Here is a 14,535-nt window from a genome sequence, read left to right on the forward strand (position 1 = left end):
TTCTGCATCTCACGGACTGTTTGCTTTTAACATTCCCTTATTTTCATTTTGATCTGATAACTCTGATTTATCATGTTTTCATATTGCTCTGGTAGAAAAACATATTGTGGTGGGGAAGCCAAAGAAAACTGACGATGTAGGTTAAATATCTCTTATCTGAAAAATGCTCATGGACCAGATGTCTTTCAAAGTTCAGCTTTTTTTCAGATTTTGGAATATCTGTGTTATGTATATACCTATCAATTGAGCACTGAACATCTGAAACCCAAAATGCTCCAATGAACGTTTTCTTTGAGCATCAGGCTGGGGCTCAAAAAGTTTTAGGTTTTGGATTTCTCATTTTTAGATGTGGGATGCTCAACCTGTACCAAATTCTTCCCTTTCCTCTGATTGGTTTCCCAACTTTTTTGACTCTGACCCAAGTAAGAGACACTGTATAATATAAATGTGTACAACCACACGATGCAAAAATTTTATAAAACTTGATTTTGATCTCACATAGGATGTGCTATGATATTTTTTTCATTGAGAAGCTGTGCAATGAAGTTGATTTGGTAAACTACAGACAAGAGGCAGAAAGAACATGGGCTCCCTGAGCACTGTATCCACCCTGAAGTTCGACATTCCCTTGACTTATCTATATATATATAATAATACATTGCCTTACTGTTTAAAAATGCTAGTTTTAACACATTAAAACTGATTTTGTGGCACTTCTCTACCCCTCTTATTATTTACAGCTCCAAGTACAAAACTACTTTAGAGCAAAAATGGAAAACTGAAATAGCAAAAGTACCTAACTATTGAAAACCAACAATTGTTGAAAAAAAAGGTATCACTCACCTAGCTGTGTACATGTTACAAACGGAGCCTTTTGTGGTCCACAGCCAGTGTTTCTTGATGTAAAGTGTCCTATCCAAGCAGTCGTCAGGATGCATAAGCCTTTTATTCATAAGAAAATAAATGAAGACTAAAATTAAAGGGCAAATTTATGATCTATAAAGTAACATATCTGTACCTCAACTTTTAAGAACACAGTAGATGTTTTCAGTTTTTGCTTACAAAAAAGTTAGGTAAACTGCTTGTTAGAGCAGATTTGACCAAAATTGTGTTCCACAAAATACTTTCTCCAAAAGAGCATTCTGAAAACAAGGTTTTCTTTCCAAATCACTTTATGGTAACGTGCACTGTGACACTCTATGAGGGAGCTACTGTACGCAGCATTTCTTGAATGTATTCCCTCAGAGAACCCTTGGTTTACATAATGCTTAGTACCTTTTATGGAACGGAGTTTGCGCTTGAGCAGGGCTACCGGGTGATATTTTACCCAGATTAACTGGTTGTTACAATGTAGCTCTAGCCTTTTACTATCCACTTTATTAAAATCTAAGTTTGGCTCCTGGTATGTTATGAATGGTAAGATTTTAGTTTTAGGTGTCAGAATTACAAAACTTTTAAGTTTTAAGAAATTATAAATGAAAGTCAATCTCTATTCTGCCACGAATCAGCTGCATGGATTTGGATAAACTCCCTAAACAATGATTGACATCAGATTCTTCTGAAAAATGAAAGGACTGCACAAGATTATTCTAAAGGTCCCTGACAATTCTAAAATTTGATTTTTTTTTTTTTAGTAAGAAAGGATAGCAAATATTAAACTTCACCATCAGAAAATTATTGAATTTTTGATAGTTGGTACTATGGAATGGCACTGAATGATTAAATCCACCTATGAGATGAAAATGACGTATAGTCTACCTTACCTTTAAAAATTTCTAGGCAAAGTCCCACATTACAAACTCTTAATAAATGCCAATTGCTTATTCTCTTTAGCACTGAAACAGATCATTGCTTCTTTTGTTGACCACTGCATCAAGAAATTGCCTTGAGTTTAAGGACCATGCTCTTATCCTTCAGCCTCAGAAGGACACTGTTCCAGCAGTCTGCCCCTACACTACAAGAAATAAAATGAAAGTAAGATCATCACAGAGAATAGTGGGTTGTCTTCCACCTTATGTTTATTGTGAGGCAGCCACATTTCCCCTCACTTGAATAGAAAAGCTGGCTTCTACATAATTTTTTAAGACTTTTTTCCTTAGACTAGTCAACTGCAGTAATGAGAACGGGGGAAAAAGTAGAACAAGGAGTTCTGTCTGTAACTGACTATGAACAATCAACTGAGGCAACTCACTGCCTTCGGACCAGCCAAAATTTTAACATTATCAAAGATATAAACACACTGTATATAATTTTAAAAGTCATATAAACCCAATCTTTATGAGCTCTCCTTGCTCTTGCCTCACCATTCCATTAAAAGAACTCAAGGGCCGGGCGCGGTGGCTCACGCCTGTAATCCTAGCACTATGGGAGCCCGAGGCGGGTGGATCATTTGAGCTCAGGAGTTCGAGACCAACCTGAGCAAGAGTGAGACCCCATCTCTACTAAAAATAGAAAGAAATTATATGGACAACTAAAAATATATATATAAAAAAATTAGCCAGGCATGGTGGCGCATGCCTGTAGTCCCAGCTACTTGGGAGGCTAAGGCAGGAGGATCACTTGAGTCCGGGTGTTTGAGGTTGCTGTGAGCTAAGCTGACGCCACGAAACTCTAGCCTGGGCAACAGAATGAGACTCTGTCTCAAAAAAACAAAAACAAAAACAAAAACCCAAGAATACAAACTGTCAAACTGTTGGCTCTAAAAATAAGATGTCAGATAGGCAGCATATGCTTGCATTTATTTTGAGTGCAAGCATAGGAATGTGACTCTTCAAATCACTAAACCCTTTGACAAAAACTACTCAGATCATACATGAAATCCAAAAGATTTTACTACTGACCTTATGAAATACAACAGCGTACAAGATATCCACAGACAGGATAAGCTCCCCTTCTTCAACCACATCTGGATTTGCAGGTTTTTTTCCAATGGCATGTGACTCCCGAAGACAGAGAAAGCGACCTTGAAATCAGACATCCTAACTCAGATAAGAGGCGGTGTGGAACAATGGCTCTCAGCAAGGGCTTCAGTCTGACAGCCCTGGGTTTGATGCCTATTTCTACATCAGGAAAAGGGTTGAAACATCACTAAGTTTGGTTTCATCTTCTGTAAGGAAAAAAAAATACCAGAAAATATTTTTTTAACAAAACTATTGCTGGGAATGTGTACATAAAGCATCTAATAAGATGGTTGGCACTAAGTGCTTAGCAACTGATAATCAAACAGGAACAGGAACTAATGTTGGCATAACACTGGCATTTCTAGTTACTTTACACCAGAGAGTTAGAATGCAAATACGGATCTGTTGGGCTCTAAATCCCTTGTGCTTCTTACAACACCATCAGATCTCTAATACATCATATTCCCTTTTATATGTTCAATAACTGTAAACTAGGGGCCACCAGGGTGGACTGATTAAGTAAAGATGTAAAATGATTTAAAAAATAAGCAGGGGTGATATCACACAAAATGGCAGAGTAGGAAGCCCCGTGGCTCAGTCTCTCTGAAGAAGCAACTATTAAGCTGGAAAGACAACACTGGAATCCACTGGTTTGGAACTCTGGAACCACATGGGACACTTATAACAGCCAGAGGAGTGTTTGATGAAGGGAGAAGCTACTGATCTTTTATAAGCAAGCAGCATGTGTAAACCAACTATCACCCCCCACATTCCTCAGTCCCACTGCAGATGAGATAGCACCTTGAGTTCCTGGAGCAGCTGGCTGGTGCCAGGGCAGGCACTAGAGACCCTGTCCCTACAAAACTTAGGGGTTGTGTGTTTAGGTTGGTCTGGTGATGCTCTGAGTAGCTGGCCCAGATGTTTGTCTTGGGTTTGACCCTCCTGAGAGTACTAGCTTCCCCCGGCAGTATCTATTGGAAGATTTAGAGAAAGGACCCTTCATCCTTTTTTTTTTTTTTTTTTTTTTTATGGAGCCATATATTTAAGGAAATCTTTGTCAGACCATTGACTGACTTCAGAGATAATGGAATAGATATATCAATGACCACTATATTACAAGTATACACTGTAATTACAAGTGTATACAATACAATACCACTGTATTACAAGTAATACACACACTGCAAAAATGGTTTGGAAAAGTCACAGGCAGCTTTAGCCTTCAACAAAAAAAAACACTCAGAATGTTCTCAGCAAAAACTTACAAAACACATCAAAGAGGAAAACTGTGACACAGTCATAGGAAAATAAGAATTTTGGCCGGGCGCGGTGGCTCACGCCTGTAATCCTAGCACTCTGGGAGGCCGAGGCGGGTGGATTGCTCGAGGTCAGGAGTTCGAGACCAGCCTGAGCAAGAGCGAGACCCCGTCTCTACTAAAAATAGAAAGAAATTATATGGACAACTAAAAATCTATATAGAAAAAATTAGCCGGGCATAGTGGCGCATGCCTGTAGTCCCAGCTACTCGGGAGGCTGAGGCAGAAGGATCGCTTAAGCCCAGGAGTCTGAGGTTGCTGTGAGCTAAGCTGACGCCACGGCACTCACTCTAGCCTGGGCAACAAAGTGAGACTCTGTCTCAACCAAAAAAAAAAAAAAAAAGAATTTCATAGGAACCAAGCCTAAAGGAGCCCGAACACTGAAATCACTACTCAAAGATGTTAACTAACTGCTCCTACAGGCAAAAGCTAAATTCGCATGTAAATAAAAGCCCACTAAACAAACAAAAAAAGATGTCAAACGAACTGCCTTAAATGTGCTAAATGAGTGTCCCAGAAATTTATATAAACAGTATGTACCAATTTTTAAACATGTGTTCAATGAGCTAAAGGAAACCACAAATTACTAATGGAAACCAAGTTTCTCAATAAGATTAACAGCAGATTTCTCCATCAGAAATCATGGAGACTAGAAACCAGTGGGAGGACTGACTTACTTATTTAGAGATGGGGTCTCACTGTGTAGCCCAGGCTGGCCTCAAACTCCCGGGCTCAGGTGATCTTCCTGCCTCAGCCTCTAAAGCAGCTGGGATTACAAGCACACTACCACACTCAGCTTTTTCTTAATTTTAATTTTTTAGATGACATATTTAAAGCCATGAAAGAAAAAACTATCAATCTAAAATTCTATATCTGACAAAACTATCCCTTAGGAATGAAGGAGTAATTAGACATTTTCAGATTAACAAAAGCTCAGGAAGTTCATTACCAGTAGACTTGACCTATAAGAAATGTTAAAGAGAGTTTCTCTGGCTGAAATGAAAGACACTAGACAGTCACTTGAAGTCATAAGAAATGAAGGGCTGGGTGCAATGAGAAGCTGAGGTGGGAAGATCACTTGAGGTCAGGAGTTCCATACCAGCCAGAGCAAGAGCGAGACCCCGTCTCTGTAAAAAATAGAAAAATTAGCTGGGCATGCCGGTGTGCCTGTAGTCCCAGCTACTAGGGAGGCTGAGGCGGGAAGATTGCTTGAGCCCAGGAGTTTGAGGTGCAGTGAGCTGTGATGTCACCACTGCACTCTAGCTGGGGCAAAAGAAAAAAAATAAAGAAAGAAAGAACACTGGTAAAGGTAAAAAAAGGTAACTACATAGGTAAATACTGAAGCCAGTATTATTGTACTTTTGCTTTGTAACTTCTCTGTTTTTCCTGTATGATTCCAAAACAAATGGATTAAACAATATTTATAAATGTATGAAGATATAATCTGTGATAAGAACAATATAAAAAGTGAAGGACAAAAGGTAGGAACAGAACGTTTGTATAATATGGAAACAAAATTGGTACAGATGTTCAACTTACAATCATGTTATGCCCCAATAAACCCATCAGGAATCAAAAATATTCCAAGTTGAAATTCATTTAATATCCTGATAAATCCATCATAAAGTTAAAAAATCATAAGGCGAACCATTGTTAAGTTGCGGACTATCTGTGCTATTAAAGTAGGTTAGCCTGGGCAACATAGGGAGACCCCATCTCTACAGAAAATAAAAACATTAGCCAGGCCTGGTGGCACATGCTTAGAGCCCTAGTTACTCAGGAGTCTAGGGTAAGGCGATTGCTTGAGCGCAGGAATTCAAGGTTACAGTGAGCTATGATCGCGGCATTGCATTCCAGCCTGGACGACACAGTGAGATCCTGTTTCAAAAATCAAAATAAAAAAAGTAGGTTGTTATAAGATTGAATTCTAAGCCCTAAGATAACCACTAGAAAATTCCTAGAATATATACAGAAAAGGAAGAAAGAAGGGAATAGAACTGGTACACCACAAAAATTCAACTACTGTACATATAAAATAAGGCAGTAAAGGAAGAATTGAGGAATAAAAACTATAACACATACAAATAGCTAAATAGCAGAAGAAAACCCTTCCTTATCAGTAATTACTTTAAATGTAAATGAATTAAACTCACCCATTAAAAAGGCAGATCGGCAAATTGGACTTAAAAGAACCTGATCCACTATGCTGTCTGCAAAATACTCACTTTTCATCAAAAGACACAAACAAGTTGAAAGTAAAAGGAGAGAAAAAGATATTCCATGCAAATGGTAATCAAAAGAAAGTTGGAATAGTTATATTATTGTCAGACAAAATATACTAAGTCAAAAAAATTACAAGAAACAGAGTGCAGTGGTGCATGCCTCTATAGTCCCAGATACTCAGGAGGCTAAAGTGGGAGGATCACTTGAGCCCAGGAGTGGAGGCCAGCCTGGTTAACACAGCAAGACCCTGTCTCTAAAGAAAATTTAAAAATAAGAGCCATAAGAGACAAAGAAGGACATTATATACCGATAAAAGGTACCACCCAGTATGCATTATACAGATGTATACAAATATATGCATTATAAAACCTATATGCAGCTAACAACAAAACCCTAAAATATATGAAGCAAAAACAGAATCCAAGAAGGAAACAGTTGTATGATAATAGTTGGAGACTTTACTATCCCACATTCAATAATGGGTAGAACAACCAGACAGCAGATTAACAAGGAAACACCAGACTTGAACAGCAGTATAAAACAATTAGACCTAACAGACATATACAAAACTCTCCATCCAACAATAGCTGAATATAGATTCTTCTCTTCTCAAGTGCATATGGACAATTCTCCAGGACAGACTACCAAATCTTAAATTTTCAAAAACCAAAATCATAAAACATATCTTTTCTAATTACAAGGGAATAATACTACAAATCAATAACAGAAGGAAAACTGGAAAATTCACAAATATGTGGAAATCAAACACACACTTACCACAGGTCAAAAAAAAGTGAAATCAGAAAATACTTTGAGACAAACGAAAACAAAAACACAGCATATGAACTTTAGGAGATGCAGCAAAAACAATAAAAAGGAAATTTATAGCTGTACATACCTACGTTAAAAAAGAACAATCTCAATCAGGAACTAAATCTCATTTAGGAACTAAAAACAAGAATAAACTAAACCTAAAGCTAGCAAAAGAAATAAAATAATAAAAATTAGAGTGGAGACAAATAAAACAGAATGGAAAAACAATATCAGTAAATCAATGACTGGCTGGGCACGGTGGCTCACACCTCTTATGATAGCACTCTGGGAGGCCGAGGCAGGAGGAAGGCTTGCGCTCAGGAGTTGGAGACCAGACTGAGCAAGAATGAGATTTCGTCTCTACCAAAAATAGAAAAAATTAGCTGGGCATTAAAAAATTAAAAAAAAAAAAAAAAGTTAAATTAAAAAATTAAAATCAATGAATGAAAACATAAGTTGGTTCTTCGAAAACATCAACAAATTTGACAAACTTCTGCTGCACTGACTAAGAAAAACCAAAGAAGGCTCAAACTACCAAAAACTCAGAAATAAAAGTGCAGCCATTATTACTGCTTTTACGGAAATCCAAAAGCTGGGCATGGTGGCTCACACCTCTAATCCTAGCACTCTGGGAGGCCCAGGCAGGCAGACTGCTTGAGCTCAGGAGCTGGACACCAGCTGGACGCCTGAGCAAGGGCGAGACCCCATGTCTACTAACAACAGAAAAAAAAATTAGCCAGGTGTGGTGGCATGTTCCTGTACCCTCAGCTACCTCAGGAGGCCGAAGCAGGAGGATCTCTTGTGTCCAGGAGTTGGAGGTTACAGTGAGCTACAATGACACAATGCACTCTACTCAGGCAACAGAACGAGACTGTCTCCAAAAAAGAAGGACTTACAAGAGAAAACTATGAACTACTCCATGCCAACAAACTGGATAACCTAGATAAAAAGGACAAATTCCTGGAAACACACAAACTATCAAAACTGACTCTAGAAGAAATTAAAAAAGACTAAATAGACCTGTAACAAGTAAGGAGATTGAATCAGTAACAAAAAATCTCCCAACAAAGACGTGATGTCATTGGTGAAGTCTACTAAACACTTAAAGAGGAATTAACATCAATGTTTTTCAAACTCTTCCAAAAAATCTGAAAAGGAGTGAACACTTCCTAATTCATTCTATGAGGCCAGCATTATCCTGATACTGCAGCCAGAAAAAAGACACCACAAGAAAAGAAAACTATAGGCCAATATCCCTCATCAATAGGAATGCAATAATCCTCAACAAAATACTAGCAAACCAAATTCAGCACCATAGTGAAAGGATTATACACCACAACCAAGTGGGATTTATCCTTGGAATGTATGGGTAATTGAACATTAACAAATCAGTCTGGGCATGCTGGCTCAGGGCTGTAAGCCCTGCACTGTGGGGGCCAAAGCAGGAGGATCACTTGAGCCCGGGAGTCTGAGACCAGCCTGGGCAACCTAATGAGACCCTGTCTCTAAAAACAAACAAACAAATAAAATTAGCCATGATGGCATGTGCCTGTAGTAAGAGCTACTCAGGCTAATTCTACTCAGGGGACAGAGGCAGGAGGATCATTTAAGCCCAGGAGTTCAAGGTTGCCATGAACTAGGATCACACCACTGTACCCCAGCCGGGGCAACAGAACAAGACACTGTCTCTTTAAAGAAAAAGATACCAAATTAATCAATGCATGCAATACACTACACTAACAGAATGGTGGGAAAAAATCAGATCATATCTGAATTGATGCAGAAAAGTATTTGCAAAATCTAACACCCTTTTGTCATAAAAACACCAAACCGACTACCAACAGAAGGGAACTTCCTCAACATGACAAAGGCTATATATGAAAAACCCACAGCTGACATCATACTCAATGGGGAAAGACTGCAAACTTTTCCCGTAGTATCAGCAACAAGATATGGATGTGTACTTTTGCCACTCCTGTACAACATAGTACTGGAAGTTCTAGACACAGAAGGAAGAAAGGGAATAAGGGAGGGAGGGGAAAGGGAGAGAAGGAAAGAGGTAGGAAGGAAGAAAGGAAAAAAAAAAAAAAAAGGAAGGGAGAATGGGAAGGAAAGAGGGAGAGAGCAAGGGCAATCAAATTGGAAAGGAAGAAATTATCTTTGTTTGCAGAGGACATGCTCTTATATATATAAAATCCTAAAGAATCCAAATACACACATGCACACACAAAACAAATTAGAGCTAATAAACAAATTAAACAAAGGAGAAGAACACAAAATCAACACACAAAAATGAATTGTATTTCTATACACTGGCAATGAACAATCTGAAAAAGAAATTAAGAAAACAATTCCATTTACAACAACATCAAAAATAATACTTAGGGATAAATTTAATCAAGGAGGTGAAAGGCTTGTACACTTAAAAACTACAAAACAAGCCGGGCACACTGGTCAGTGCCTGCAGTGTAGTGTCCCAGCTACTGGGGAGGCTGAGGCAGGAGTGTTGCTTAAGCTCAGGTGTTCAAGACCAGCTTAGGAAACATAATAAGCCCCTGTCTCTACAACCAAAAAACTAAGTTTAAGGAAATAAAAAAAGTAAAAACTACAGTTGCAGGGGGTAGGGGAAAAATATTGCTGAAAAAAATTAAAGACCTACATAAATGGAAAGACATCTCTTGTTCATGGATTGAAAGACTTAATATTGTTAAGATGTCAATACTCCCCAAAGTAATGTATAGATTCAATGTAGTTCCCATCAAAATCCCAATGGTGTTTTTTCCAGAAATGGAAAAACCTATCCTAAAATTTAAACACAATTTTGACGGACTCCGAATAGCTAAAACAATCTTGAAAAAGATGAACAAAGTTGGAAGACTCACATTTCCTGATTTTAAAATTTAATACAAAGCCATAGCAATCAAAACAATGTAGTTCTAGGATAAGGATATATAGACCAATGGAATAGAACAGAGGAATTTACATAGTCGACTGACTTTAGACAAACATGCTAAGACCATTCAATAGGGAAAGGACAGTTTGGGAAAAATAGATATCTGTATACAAAAGAATGAAGTCAAACCATTACCTCACATATGAAAATTAACTCAAAATGGATCAAAGACCTAAATCTATGCACTTAAGCTATAAACTCTTAGAAGAAAGCATAGGGGAAAAATCTTCATGCAAGAAAGTAAAAAGACAACCCATAGAGTAAGAGAAAATATTTTCAAATCATATGTATGGTAAAGGTCTAGTATCCAAAATATACAAAGAACCCTTACAATGAGACAAACAACCCAATTTAAAAATGAGCAAAAAACTTACATACAACTTTTTCAAAGACAATATACAAATGGCCAAAAATCAAATGAAAAGATACTCAGCATGATCATTTATTAGGGAAATGCAAATCAAAACCACAATGAGATACCACTTCACACCCACTAGGATGGCCATTATAAAAAAAAAAAAAAACCAAAACAGAAAATAAGTGTTGACTAGGATATGCAGAAATTAGAACCATCTTGCATTGCTGAGGGGGAAGATGCTATGGAGAACTGTTTGGTGGTCCTTCAAAATTTTAAACATAGAATTAACCATATGACCCAGCAATTCCACTCCTAAGTATAGACCCCAAATAACTAAAAATGAAGCCTCAGACAGATACTTGCACACCAATTTTAATAACAGCATTATTCATGATAGCCAAAAGGTGGAAACTACCCAAATGTCCATCAACAGATGAATGAATAAACAAAATGTGTTATATCCATGCAATAGACTACTACTGAACCATAAAAAGGAATGAAGTTCTAACGTTATAACATGGATGAACTTTAAAATATTACACTAAGTAAAAGAAGCCATACACAAAAGGACAAATATTGTATGATTCCACTTCTATGAAGTATCTAGTATAAGCAAATTCAGAAACAGAAAGTAGAATAGAGGTTACTAGAGACTGCAGGAGGGGATACTGGTGAGTTACTGCTTAATGGGTGGAGAATTTCTGTTTGGGAAGATTAAAAAGTTCTGGAAATAGTGGTGATGGTTACATAGCATTGCGAATGTACCTAATGCCACTTAATTAAACACTTACAAATAGTTAAAATGGTAAATTTTATGATACATAAATTTTACCACAATAAAAATAAAATCAGTGGGAGAGAAGACAGATGCCATTATGCACCATTCAGTGCCCAGTACAGTGTCGGGCACATAGTACGTTCTGAACCCATCATGTCTACTAGCTCCTAATTCCTCAACACTCATCCTCTTAAATTTTTCTTAGGGTTTCACACAAGAGACAATGCATTAGGATTAAGAATGTGGTTGGGCCAGGCGCGGTGGCTCACGCCACTCTGAGGGCCGAGGCAAGAAGATGGCTCAAGGTCAGGAGTTTGAGATCAGCCTGAGCAAGAGCAAGACTCCATCTCTACTAAAAATAGAAAGAAATTAGCTGGCCAACTAAAAATATACAGAAAAAATTAGCTGGGCATGGTGGTGCCTCCCTGTAGTCCCAGCTACTTGGGAGGCTGAGGCAGAAGGATTGCTTGAGCCCAGAGGTTTGAGGTTGCTGTGAGCTAGGCTGATGCCAGGGCACTCTAGCCCGGGGCAACAGAGCAAGACTCTGTCTCAAAAAATAAAAAGAATGTGGTTGAACCAAACTCAGGAGCAGAACAAAAAGACCAGAAATATGGTGATGATATAGCATAAATTTACCCTAATATTAAGAGAAGGACCAAACCAAGAGCAAAAATAAAGGCAGAGATCTGAAAAACACAAATATGCAGTCACTTGAGTTCTGTGTGTCCTTTTTCCTCACTAGTTCCCAGTCCCAGTGGAGTTCCTCTAGCTTGTTTCCAACTAAGCATATCCAACATCAAACTACCATACAGTCAACACTAACACTCAGCCAATGACAGTGCACTGCTTCATGAGAAAACAGTGAAAAAGATGAGAATCTTACCATCTCATAGGCAAATGTTTCTTGTCTGCAGACATACTCTATCATAATGGTTTGTTTCTTCCCAATTTTCCAAGAACTTCTTTCTAATCCTGTTGTAAATACAAGAAAAATCAAAGTTCAGCATTCTTTATTGGGCTTCACATTTTATTTTGAACTAATTTTAGACTTAAAGTGGCAAAAACAGTACTAAGAGTTCCTTCATATCTTATTCAGCTTCTCCTAAGTTAACACCTTACATAATCATAGAAAAATTATTAAGCACAAGAAATTAACAGTTATACAATATTATTAGCTACGTTTCAAATTTCACACAATTTTTAATTTAATGCTTTTTTTTCTGTTTCAGATTCCTACTCAGTACCCCAACGTGACATCAGTTATATTTCCTTAGTCCACTCAAGTCTGTTAATAGTCCCTCATGGTCTCCCTGTCTTTCTCGATCTTAACACGTTCAGGGATCACTAATCAGTTATTTTGTACAATGTCCTTCAATTTGGGTTTGGTTCCTGTTTCCTAATGATTGGAATAAACTTAGCATTTTTGGCAAGAATACCACAAGAATGATGTTCTTCTCAGTACATCAAATCAAGAGCTTCATGATGTTATTATGTCATATTACTAGTGATGTTTACCTTGGCTAAGTTCCTGTCTGCCACATTCCACTGCTTTTCTTTACTAACAGGCACTTGTGAAATTAGAGAATAGAAAAACTAGCCTGTGATGAAGCTGTCTTATTCCTCTACTTCAACTCGCAGAAATTGTGCATCAGGATTCTGTGACTTCTCCTGGTGTTCCAGGAAGGCTCCAGCGGTTGAAAGCTTTGAAGCGCGATCCTCCTACCCCCAGGTCTAAACCACAGGCCCTCCCTGGGATGAATCCCAGAGAACTTCAGGAGCGAGGCCGCGGGGTGCAGTTTGGTTGGCCCCAAACTGCAAGAGCCCCTCGGCCACGCACACCGCCCTCAGCTGGGCCGCCGCCTGCAGATTGCAGCCCACATCTCGGGCCACCGCGGCATCCTCCCGGTCCGAGTCCGCGACCTCTCCACGCCCAGGCAGCGCGGGTGCCGGCGGCTCCCTCAGCGACAAGTCCCGGCCCTCGCAGCCGGCCACGGCACAGCTCTCCAAAGGCGCCCACGTGGAAAGCGGGCGTGTTTAGCTCCGGCAGCTCCCGCTCTAGAAAGTTGTAGCCGCCAGTGCTGGCGACCCGGTCCCGCCTGCTGAGAACGCCTCTGCACATTGGGTCACCCTGATAGCCTTCAGTCTTGTTCGCCCCACTCCCTCCCTTCCCTGCAACAGTCGGGCGAAAACCGCCTCGTGGGGCCTGACGGGACTTGTAGTCGCTTGCTTCTCTTTGGCCTAAGGATGCAGGACTTTTCTTTGACTCCAGGGTTAGCAGGCTGTTCTATGTCACTGCCCTAGAGCCTGAGAGACAAGGGGGGCGAGGGCCGACACTCGAGATAAGACCAGCCCTCCAGATCTGGTCCTTTCATAACCTCCTCAAAGCCCCCAATTTGGCATGCATGTGTATACATATGCATTGCTGTGTGTGTAGTGTTTCAGAGCCTCTACTCAGTATCACACACTGTGCATTATTAACCCCAATGCGTATTTTTAAAAATCACAACCTTTCCAGGTAGGGATTATCATCCCCATGTTGCTATTGAAGGAGTTAACTGCTAGGGAAAGAAACAGGATTGACTCTGATCTCAGTTGGTCTACCTTCAAAGGGAGCACTCCATCTCTCAGAGGCCCCAAAGGACATGGTAGGACATACAGAAGAAGCGTATTTATCAGGACATAGTCTTATACCATGTAATTCACTATGTGTTCATTCAATGGCTTTTAGTATATTCACAGAGTTGGGCAACCATCACCACGATGTATTTGAGAACTTTTTTTCCCACTCCAAAAAAGAAACGTGAGTGGGGCTTGTATGGCTCATGGCTGTAACCCTAGCACTTTGGGAGGCCAAGGCTTGAGCCCAGCAATTTGAGGCTGCAGTGAGCTATGTTTGCACTACTGCAACCAATTACCCACGGTTAGTGACTATATTTATGATAACTCTGTGTTAACTATATTTATAGTAAACACCCATAGCAGGCTAATAAATTAACCCTCTCTGGAATAGCCTCCAACCAACAACTGACAGGAGCTGGTATATAAATACCACATCTCCATTCCCCCTCAGGTGGGATAATTCTGGAGTGATGTGTCCCATTCCTAAAACTTCCACGCAGGATTGAGCGCCATCACCCCAAATGAGAGCTGGCTTGGTAAAGCATCCTTACAGAGCACAGCTGCTCCCCTCATCT

General features: G+C 39.4%; 1 protein-coding gene across 3 annotated transcripts in view; it reads right to left on the reverse strand.

Moving 5' to 3' along the window:
* The window catches only part of LOC138388322 (MAP/microtubule affinity-regulating kinase 3-like), a 70,932-nt gene extending 58,647 nt beyond the window's left edge, over positions 1 to 12,285 (reverse strand). For 2 of the 3 annotated variants that reach the window (XM_069476263.1, XM_069476261.1), the window contains exons 1-3: positions 12,225 to 12,285; positions 2,841 to 3,106; positions 844 to 942 (exon numbers count right to left, since the gene is read on the reverse strand). The gene's annotated coding sequence lies outside the window, so the exon portion shown is untranslated. Of the gene's footprint in view, positions 1 to 843; positions 943 to 1,763; positions 1,903 to 2,840; positions 3,107 to 12,224 lie in introns of those variants that run through there. The other variant, XM_069476262.1, reaches the window with a different exon arrangement.
* Between the last annotated feature and the right edge of the window lie 2,250 nt (positions 12,286 to 14,535).

This window comes from Eulemur rufifrons, chromosome 7, assembly GCF_041146395.1.
Source record: "Eulemur rufifrons isolate Redbay chromosome 7, OSU_ERuf_1, whole genome shotgun sequence".
NCBI classification, from domain to species: domain Eukaryota; kingdom Metazoa; phylum Chordata; class Mammalia; order Primates; family Lemuridae; genus Eulemur; species Eulemur rufifrons.